The sequence below is a fragment of the Pinus tabuliformis genome, chromosome 5_1, assembly GCF_031772625.1.
Source record: "Pinus tabuliformis cultivar Carrire ecotype Pingquan chromosome 5_1, CPIR1, whole genome shotgun sequence".
Taxonomy (NCBI): Eukaryota; Viridiplantae; Streptophyta; class Pinopsida; order Pinales; family Pinaceae; genus Pinus; species Pinus tabuliformis.
The window spans coordinates 153,582,429-153,594,504 of NC_142305.1; positions in this window are offsets into that span (position 1 = coordinate 153,582,429).

Here is a 12,076-nt window from a genome sequence, read left to right on the forward strand (position 1 = left end):
AACTTCTGTGAACATTCGAGAGGAAGAAGCTCCAACATATCAAAAGCTATCCATCGGGTTGGGATTGAGGTGGCATTTGGAAAACAAATCTCCATTGACTGGGTCCTTAGAGAAAAAGGCAACCCTGTTATAGTTTCCTCATGAAGTGCCTATCTTTCAATTGCAGGGGTCTGGCCAGCCTTGATAAAAAATTGGCCCTCGGGAGGCTATTTGATGTGGAGAGGTAGGATGTTATATATCTTAAAGAGACTCTGGGATATGGAGAAGCTATCAACAAATCCCTGAAATCTATCCTACCCAATTGGACCTTTCATTCCCTGGATGTGAGAGGGCAGTCTGGAGGCTGTGCTATTGGATTCAACAACAAATCTATGAAGCTTGAAAATTTTTGGGGGAGGGGAGGAGTCCTGGGAGCAGATGTTATATATGTAGATCTAGGTATCCCTCTTTGTTTGATCAATATATACGGGCATTTCCATAACCGCTAAGCATTTTGGGATGACCTAATGTCAACTTCCATTATGAATAATGATAATATTATCATTGGTGGAGACATAAATTTCTCCCTGGGTCATGCAGAATCTTGGGGAAATCATGCTCAGATTGACCCTCTCACGAAATACTTTGAGCATCTATTGGATCATCACAATTTCTTGAATATTGACATGTCTAGAATACAACCTACTTGGCGTAATCGGAGGATTGGGGAAGATTCACTAGCCAGAAGACTAGATCGTTTTATCATAAAGGCACAACTAGTGGATTGTTTGGACATAATTAGATAATGGGTAGGTTTTGGGGGTATATCAAACCACTCCCCCATCTTCTTAGAAATTCTGAACTCCTCCTGTAAGCCAAAATCCCCATTCAAATTCAACTCTACCTGGCTTAAGGAGGATGACTTCCACAAAATTGTTAAGGAGTCATGGATACACTGTTGTCAGGAAAGCAACTCCCCACCTACCATTGTCATTGCAAATAATTTGTCTCGCCTTAAACACAGAACGATAGAGTGGGCCAAGGAAAAGAAGAAAATGGGTGAAGCCACATGGTTGAAGATTGAAGTTGAACTCTCTGCTCTGGTGGACTCGGACAACTTTGGATTTCAATCCTTGGAACAAAAAAATCATCTAACAAGACTAGAAGTAGAATAGATTAGACTATTAAGACAAAAATAGGAAGCATGGAGATTAAAAAGTAGAGTCATATGGCTCCAAGTAGGGGATAACAATACAAAGATTTTTCAGCAATGTGCGAGGGGAGGAAGATAACCAATACCATTTGGACATTAATAGATCAAGCTGGAAGGGAGGCCACTACTTTCAGTAAACTAGCAGACATGGGTATCAGACACTTTAGTAATTTATTTAGAGCCCCTCGAGAAGAAACCCTATGAGAGGTGTTCCGCATTTCCAGAACAATGCCTCAGTTTGTGGATGATGATGACTTGGAGAACTTGAACAAACCTGTCACTATGGGGGAAATAGAAGCAGTCCTGAAATGGTTCAAAAAAGGCAAAAGTTCGGGACCGGATGGTTGGCTCGTTTAATTCTATCTTACCTTCTTTGAATTAATTGGCAAGGACCTTCTCCTGAAAATCAAAGACTGCAGACTATCTGGAAATATGTACGAGGGTTTCAATTCCACTTTTATTGCTCGCATTCCCAAATTGGACATCCCCCTAACTTTTGATGACTGTCGACCTATCTCCTTATGCAATTGTATCTACAAAATCATCTCCAAAATCATCACCAATCGTATCAAACCTATCTTATCCCATTATATCTCCAAAGAACAATTTTCTTTTCTAAACCACAGATAGATACATGAAGCCATAGGTACTTCACAAGAAGGCCTCCACTCCATCAAACTCAAGAGCCTTGAAAGCATCATTCTCAAAATTGACCTTTCCAGAGCTTTTGATTGTGCTAGCTGGACCTACCTCCACCTTATCCTAACCCACATCGACTTTGCTCACTCATTCATTAACTGGATCATGTGTTGTATCACAACTACTTCATATATCATTCTCATCAATGGGGTTGGTTCCAATTTATTTCATGCTAAGAGGGGTCTCAGACAAGGTTGCCCATTATCTCCCCTACTCTTCCTTCTGATCATGGAAGGATTAAGTAGGCTCATTTCCACTACTAGATCGTCCGGGGATTTACATGGGGTTAAAATGATTGAAGTTATTTATCTTACGCATCTTTTATTTGTTGACGATGTCCTCATATTCCTTGATGGATCCATTAGAGATTCCACAAATTTCATGCAAATACTATCCCTTTTCTACAAAGCTACCGGAATGACTCTGAATCATATCAAGTCTACCATTATGACAATAAACTTGTCTCTCAATGAACGAAGATATGCTTTGCATCATTTTCAATACAAACATCTGGACCTTGAGGAGGGAATTAAGTGTCTGGGCTAAAGACTAAAGCTAAAAAATTATCGTATTGTGGATTGGACTTGGATGATAGAAAAAATTGAGTGTCTTATCAACATTTAGGAGCAACGATGGCTATCACGAGCAGGCAAATTAATTCTCATTAAATCAGTGTTAGAAGCCATACCAGTATACTGGATGGCACTCGCTTGGATTCCTTGAGGTATCACCTGCAAAATACAACAAATATGTCAAAGATTCTTATGGAGAGGAAATCATGATGGTAGGACTTTCTCTTGGGTCAAATGGGAGCATATAGCAAAACCCAAAAAATGGGTTTGCAAATCTAAGCTGTTTTGCAAAACCACTAGCGGAAAAAGTGGGCCGGCAGATACTCTCATCCACCAGTTTATGGCAAGAGGCGGTATATCACAAATACATTTATCCCCAATTGATACTTGAATGGATTCGTAGCCCGATTGAGAACAGACCTGGAGTCTCCACCATATGGAGAGTTGTCACACACTCATACCAGTTATCAAAAAAGGTTTGGCTTAGCAAATCGGATCAGGTGAACAAGTATGTATTGGAAAAGACGCTTGGTCGGGATGTGGGAATTCCCACCTCCTTCTGCTTGACCTCAGGCAATTCCTCAATTTAGCAGTCATAAAATATCTATCCTAGATTGTAGATGAAGGAAATACAACTTGGCTCTCACAGGCTTGGAAATCGGCATACGACCTCATGATCCCTGACAACTGGAGAAATGATTAGAACAAATATATTGGTGCTCTTGAAGAATCCCATGGCAAAATTATAGAATGTGAGGATGAATTAGTATGGGTTGTTTCTCCCCATTGACAATACTCCCCCAAGGAAGGATTCTTTCATAGTATCAGAGCATGAAACTGAGGTAGTTGATTGGTGGAGGAGACCCCTCTAGAAATCAAAGTCGCCTCCCAAATCAAGATTGTTCATGTGGTGCCTATTGACCAACAAAACACCTACTGATGACAACCTATACAACAGATCTATCCATGGCCCTTCTCGTTGCTATCTCTGTAAGGAAAAATTCGAATTCATAGACCACCTATTCTTATCGTGTCCAATGACCCAGTAGGTATGGAAATAAATTTACTTTTCTCTTGACATTACTAGCAAATGACAGGGGAGAAATTTCCTATTTGCATGGCAATCTTGGTGGCGCTCCGCACAGTCACAGAAAATCTACAACCTCCCTCTCTTAGTCTCTGGGGGCATATGGCTAGCAAGGAACATAATTATTTTTTAGGATTTCCTCATCCTTTAGAACAACATATGCACCAACATAGAGGCCCTTTTCCATCTGATCCCTGAAGAGGAACCCAAGAACCAAACCCAGAACATTGCACCTGAAGTCATAGACAAATCCTTCCCATGGGCATACTTTGACGGATCTGCTCAAGAAATTGGCTGTGGGGGAGGAGCTATATTATATCTCTCTGAAAATCATTATTACAAACTAAATATGGGGTTTGGCTGTGGCACAAACAATTATGAAGAACTAAACAACCTCAGATTACTCCTCATTTTTGCACTTGAGAAGAATTGTAACCGGATTCAGATCTTTGGAGACTAAAAAATTGTCATCGATTGGTTCAACTCACTTTCTCATTGTCACGTGCACACACTTAGAGGTTTATTGGAAGAAATTACAACATTAAAGTCACAATTTGATTTTATTGTTTGCACCCACATTTACAGGGAAAGGAACCAGATTTCTGACAGTCTTTCCAAGGAAGTCATGCAACAGCCCAACGACCAATGGTTAATACTGGAACAACAGGAACAGGAAAGCTACCAGTATTACCACAGGCCTTTCATCGAGCATACAGGGGAAGCAGAGCTGACTGATCAATCTCCATGATCCTCAACAAATTTTGCTAGACACTTTTTGTTGTTATTTTGCATCAGACAGTTACTTTACACTGCTCATACTACATGTATATACTTTTGTCATTTTTGCTAAATATTTATGAACTATGAACTGATATACTGGGATAGATGGCTCGGTCCATCTCTTCTATAGGCCTAATACTTTGTGCCACTGATACAACATGTAATTTTCAATATTAATATAATTGAAATTACATTTTTTTCCTTGGGAAAAACATAGTAGTGAGTGTATTTAATTAATAATATTGCTATATCATTTTAACTACGTAACATATAGTTTTTAATTATAATTATCAAATTTGAATTTGCATTCAATATGATATTAAAAAAATTTAACTGAATTTATATTTTTTAAATTTAAAAAGATTATTTAGATTTCATCAAAATATATATATAAGAAGAATTCTCCAATATATATCATATTTTCTAGTAACTTACCTATACTAAGAATTGAATCTTATCTTAATCTTATTGGCTTCTACATAGTTTGGTTTCTATAAATGTCATTTTTGTTCCCTAGAACCACTTGCCCCATTTTCTCTCCTCACCTACTATTATGGAAGTTGTTCCTCAATAGGTAAATAAGATTAATTCAATCAATAGATGTTGTGTGCACTATTTATAGCCACTCCATCATGATTTAGCTTACAAATGCTTGATTTTCAAACATTCAAAACTAGTGATGCTATTGCCTATCCAGATAAAGTGTGCAATGTGAGGAACTTACTCTTTACAAGAATTCATTTCTCAACTATTAGGGAGGGCATGTTATGTTTATTATGTAGAAGAGGCATAGGAAAAGGGTGAAAAATCATATAACTATATTGTTCAATATTAGTGGTTGGACAAATCCTCCTTATAGGCTTTCAAGGGTAGCCAACCTTAAAGATGAACGCTCTCTATGACAAACAATGAATTGAGTTTTACCAATAATTCACCTAGATCAACGAGATAACCAAAATTTTGGTTTTTTAAATGGATTTTCTGAACTTTGTAATTATTCTTTAAACTAACAAAATAATTTCATTTTTATGAATTTTACACTTTTTTTCCCAAGGAAAAATCACAATTTTATCCAAAATAACAAAATTAGATTTTGTATATGCTTAAAACAAACCTTACCTAGTACCTAGAAGGAAGGTAAAAAATAAGAAAAAAACACTACTCTTTCCTACCCTTCTTTTTCTCCACTTTTTCCAACCACCGAAGTTGGGAGTGGAAGATACAATAGCCATTTGATTATCTGTTACATTTACAAGGATTTCTTTATAAGAGTCTGAACTCTTTGATGCATGACTTCTTTTAGTACTGCTTTCCTCTCTTTCAAATATGGTCTTTTTGATTTGCTGCTGGAGATATGATTTTGATGTTACTTTGGATGTTTGAACCCTAGAAACTACCTGCTCTTCCCCACTCTTCGTTGTGATTTCTTGAGAGTTTTGTTCAATAATATATGTTGCCTTCATTGGGTTTTCTTCCTCCTCTGTTGCAGTACCATGGTAATATGAGAACTATCATCATGAGAGCATCACCAACACACTTTCTCAATTTGGAAACCCATACACACTCTCTTATCTTGCTCAATTGATTTTGTTTATAAATAATTTTGACTAATATATTTGGAATTGAAGCTTTTGTTATCTTCCATTATTTTCTTGCATGAATCTTTATTTTTTCCTTTGTTTTACTTCTGTCAAGTCACTAAATTTGCTCTTCAATTCTTCAATCACTACTATGTTGTTTCTCTGAGAAAACTAAGTAAATTGTTGTTTTCCTCACATTTGGTGAGTTACGGGATTTAGCAAGGATTTTTCTATTTTTAACGAGCTCCAAATTTGGTGGAACTACTAACTCTACCTCTAATTTTGTCCATGTTGGTAATTCGCAGCATCCTCATTCATGCCGGTGATTTCGATTTTGGTGGTTTTATATTTAGCATAAATGTCAAAATCCAAGTTGGCTCATTCACTCAAAAGCACGAAGGCTTTTAAAATAAACACTACCAAATTATCCTTTGCGAGTTGTTTTTATGCTATAGCCCTAAAGGCTTAACTCATAGTTGTCGACCTGTTGATGAGTAATGCACTAAGCCTTTTAAACATGAATGTGATGCTCTTTATTTCTTATAGTCTAAAGGCCATCGATCACAATAACACACAAAATCATCATGAAACCATGTCCTAAAGCGCTCTCCATCACATGACGGAACATCACTTGTCGGTAATATTTTCATCTTCGAGGCTCATCATCCCGACCACATTCTTCCCATATTCTCTAAAAGATCTTGGCCTTTGGGAAACCTTCAAATTATATTCTCATGGTGTATAATGAGTAACTTTCCTATTTAGGTAGTCCTTTTATATAGAATGAGCTGCAAAATACCAAAATAGGAAATTTGTATCGAGACTTTCAATCATAAGTTTAAAATATAATTGCCTTTCTGGCTCACTGGTTATGAAACTAGGGTTGATCAGGTTTGACCTTGTCTCCCTTTTTATTTTAACATTATATTATGTCATTACTCAACTTTTTGGTGCTTCACTTTTGGTACCAATTCCTCCTAGTTTAATTGGACATTACCTCCACTATACCTTCTCAGCTTAAGAGAGGAACTATGCTTGTGGAACAAATGCAATCAACCAATAAATAAATAACATGGAAGTGTCCCGCTCCAAGGAGGTCATGTGAGCTTCCTAGAACAACTATTAGAGGGTGCAAGTAAAGACACCCCAAATTCATGAGTGCTAAAATCATTCTAAATAGCAAAGTAGTAACTAGACTAATTATCCAGCAATTAGATTTGACTTACTCAAGTGTATGCTATGCAAAATCTATGATCGATATTAGAACTCTTGTTGCATACCTAGTTTGTCATTGCCCAACCCAACTCACAAGTAGAAAACAACTAAGGTTAGCTAGTAAAGTTAATTTGTTTGTAAGAGAGGTATACCATTAATGTTGCAAGGTGGGGAATAAGAAGCCAAGACAATCTTATTCCAGCTATGGAGAACATGGATATTACTACTGACAATTTCAACATACATGTTCTACCCAAAACTTGTAGCAATGCAAATAGAAACCCAACCATCAAAATCCTACAAACTAAGTGTTTCAATCATGACATGGCACAAAAGGAGATTGACATTGTTTGTTCCATTAGAAACTCTACAATCACACCTGTTGATGACATTGATAGTAAATCACCCACTAAGACACCTTCTGAAGAGGTTGTTCATAGAGAAAGGGAGAAGTGCCACAAAAGAACATGAAAAGGAATATTTGAAGTAGACCTCCCAAAGTAACAACAAATCCCATGACTCAAATCTCTTTTTTTTTGAAGAAAATGCTAGGCCCAGGCCAAAAAGAAGGGAGGCAACACCAAATTGTCTCCTCTTACACCATTTCATAGTCAAAAGTCAAGCCTTTATGTTGCTCAATAATTGATGTTGTAAGTGTTTAGTAATAACCGACTACCCCAGATAAGCAAATACAATGTTATTGAGTGCAACAAAGACAAACTAGTACTAACTCTAAAATGAATCACATAACCAACTGCAACATTGGGTGTAAAGTGATTTATAATTTGTAAGAAATGAGAGCCTAGCTTTCCAATGCAAAATAATCTTCTATTAACTCAATGAGAGGCACTATTGTGTTGATTTGGCTATCTTTTGACATGAATTTACTTGGTTTGGACCTTTGTATGTGAGCTCTTGAAGTCATGTGTGCATCCATAACTCAATGAAGGTTTTCTTAGCACATTCACACTTTGTGTGGAGAGAGAGCACTACACCTTTGGACCAGCTGATGATGATGTATCCTTCAAAGGGGTTACATACAAAATTGAATCTAGCTTGATCATGATCTATCAACACAATTTTGGTTATTCATTTACCACGTCTAAAGGTCAATGTTGAGCATTTAAAATATAGTCGTTGCTTAGGAATTTCACCTTGTACCATGCTAGGTTCTTGAGTTTTCCAAGCCTCTTTTTTGTTTTATTACTAATAGCAATCGTAATGGAGACCCACACATGAAGGTAAACTTTGTGTAAGACAATAATTGTATTTTTCGTAGTATTTCAAATATTATAGGGAATTGCATGTGCGTTAGATTTGAAATATCATTCCTTCATTCGATGCTTTGTTAACTAGTTTACATTAGACAAAGTGCAAGAAAGCACATCTCCTTTTCAAACAAATACCTGTATTCGAAAAATGGCTTATTCATAGGAAAATTGTACAATTCAGTTTATTTGTCAAAGATTGTGCATATATTATTGTACCATAGATCCTCCAAATTTAATTTAAAATGTCATAATATCATATTCTGAAATGTTAAGTCTACATAAATAGTAATAGCACAAAATTAGATGGAGGGATGCTAACGACTAGGTACAATAAATCTATTGGCCTGATCATAAAGGTCTAACATATATGCCTCATTTAAAACTGTCCCTTTGGTCAACGACAATGTACCCAAATTTATACAAAGAGGCTCTCAAAAGCAAGGATAAAAAAATTGCATTTGCAATTCATTACTACACTTTAAACATTTGACAACAACTAGGATGTCTTCACAAAAATTAGAATGATCCATAACAACAACTATAATTTTTTTTCTAATGCAATGTAGTGGCACTAATATGTTGTTTTTCATGTATATCACTATGCATTGATCACACTATCACAGTCCAATAGTATTATTCATCATAAAAACCCATTAAATACAACCAAATTGATGGTTGTCAACAATCACCACAATACACTTGTTTCGGCTATGGTAAATGATTACAATGCCATTGACATCAAAATCTAAATAACAAAGACTAGTGTATTCTTGTTTTCGAAAATAACACTTGTTGAGAAAAGAGTACAGTTCATGCATGACTATGTTAAAAAATTGGTGCTTTAGGTAGAAAATGTCATCAGTGCCCTGGCCTCAACTGTGTATATGACCTCTCAAATATGGTAGGGGGGCTCAATCTCACCAATCTTACAGTTCTTATTTGTGAATTTGGCATGCACAATACAATGTCTAGTTTATTATTAAAAAATAGACATACAAGGGTGATCTTATGCTAAGCATGCCTTTTCTCCTCTGACTAAGAGGAAGTGATTTGAGACTCATTAAATCATGACTTGAATTATTATGGTTCTTCATTAATGAGGAATGAGAGGATTTATCTATGCAAACTGGATATGTCTATAAGGGATATACTTTGATCTCACTAGACAAATAATTAACTTGTCTTTGACATGGATAATGAAGTCATTGAAGTGATTTTAACTCACTGGCATTATTTTTCTTATATTCTTTACACGATACAATAGATGTAAACCCTTGCTAGGCAAGCCATCCATGCACAAACAAAGTGTATATGAATGCATTCTTGAGATGTATACTCCCCATTTTTGTCGAGTACTAGAGTTTTTCCCATGTGTTTTTTTTTGGTATTGAACCATATTCGAATTTGTCCTTGGAAACCATGATAAAAAATAAAACTTTAATATGTCACATACCCAAAGTATTACATATACAAATAACTTTGAACATAGAAAACAATATAAGCAATCTAAGAACTGTAGATGTTAAGAAGAAACCCAAATGTGTTCAATTAAAAGAAAAGCCTTAAATTATTCAGGCCTTTTCTGGTTGCATATATAGTTGTTAACGCTTGTATTAATCATCTAGAATTTATATCTCAATATATCATGGAAGTAAATGAATATGAGCATAGAAGACAAATTATATTACCTAAAAACTATGAATGCAGAGCAGAAACTAAAACAGGTTCCATTCCATAATAGAGACTTAAAGTTTTGTGGTATATGGAGTTTTATACAGGCACTACAATTGACCTAGTAAATGCGCATCAAACCCTTCCCGTTCATGAATTTGAGAAAGCAAATAGGATTAATTATCCCCCTTTATTTTAACATGCACGTCATCTTTTCCTTTAGAGATGAAATCATCTTCATTGCCAGAGGATGGGAGTCTTCATAATGGTCCCAATTTGATGGTAGGGCTTCCGAGGGTCCTTGGAACTGGAGTGTATTTGTTTGCTTTTTGGCATTGCACTACAAGATTTAAACCCATAGGCTTGTAAATTTTCCCTCCTATTATGTAGGGATATACATAAAAACCTATGTAACTATAATACATCATATTCAATTCTCATACCTTCAATGGCATCATATACATTCAACAAACATAAATTGAATTTCATTATGCTACCATCATATACATTTAACAAATATAAAATAAATTTCATTATGAAAAACAAGTGTAAGAGTTACTTATCTCAATTAAAATGGGAAGCTAAGTTTGGGGCTTCGATTCACCACCATACAATATACATGCTACAACTAGATATCTTGTGTAGTTGTCACCCTTGAGCTAGATTTCAGGGCTTGAGGAGGCTGATCAATGGACAAAACCAATCTGAAATAAATTCCTGGAAGTTCTCCTCTTGCGCAACATAGATATATCTCCTTTTTTTAGGGATGTAAATGTACCGAAGAGCGATGACTTTAGTTTGCAATCTACTACTTGACATATAAAATTTACTAACACCTGGTCTCCCAGAAAACTACACTAGCAACCATGACTTGTAGGCACAAGTTCATGGGGTTTCAAAATAAATTTGATGGAAAGGAATCTAATCATAGAAAAGTTTCCTTTGGTAAGGGAAAGATAAAACTACCTGACAAAGGAGGTATATGGTTGGATGGTCACTACAAGGTGAATAGATGATATAAATAACATTAAGAGTTTCAAAAGAAAGAAGCATCTAAGATATGAGTCTTATGGACAGAAAGAGATTTTGAGGCCTTTCAAAATGAGATTGGTGTAGTTTGAACAAAGGACCCATAGGTTCACATTCAAAATAGGCCAATCCATAGAAGATAACTAAGGTGACTTCTATAAAATACTCTTTGGTTCCCGAGGTTATAGTAAGGTAGGAGAAAGGTATAATAGATTGGAAGTTAAAGGAGCCATCCCCAAAGGTGCCTCTATTGCCAAACAAATATCCCCCCATGAGTGAATATGTTCCTAGAGAAGATGTAGAGGAGGATGTTGAGCCATTCAATTGATATGTTCCACCTTCAACCATGCACCAATCTACCTCTACTTGTTTTTATCCTATCTAAATTCTACTTGTTGGTGTTTAGTGTTCAGTCTGGCCTAGATTCGTTGTACCAATTAAAAGTGTCTCATATGTCCTGTGTATCCATATTTTGTGGTGATTGGACTTGTCATCACTTGTTGGTTTTGGTGTATGTGTGCTGAGTTTTGCAATCCAGTCATTATAGTGCCACCTATCCCTTGCTTTCCATTTGTTAGCCTCCATGGCTATAATAAGAAAACCAAAGTATGTCCGAAGCAAGAATCCTCCTTAGCCTCGGAATCAGTGTCCCTTTGTCTCAACCCATGTTTAATTTAGGTACTTTACAATAAATGAAAAAGGTAATCGTGGTTGTCACACATTCAATCGAAACCACTTGACCTAAATTAATTATAAATTCTTCTAAATTTTGGATTGATTCATTGGTTATCTTCCTCCCCTTCTTAGCATGTTCCCTATTATCTGAAATTTTTCTTTGGTCATCGAGGATGGGACTTCCTATTCTAGGTTGTGTGATTGTCCTTCGCCTTCTCATTCCTTTCGATTGTTCCACAAGTATAGATATAGATGGTAATATCTATTTTTCTACTCCACTAGGATGGCTTCAGTGTCTTACTTGG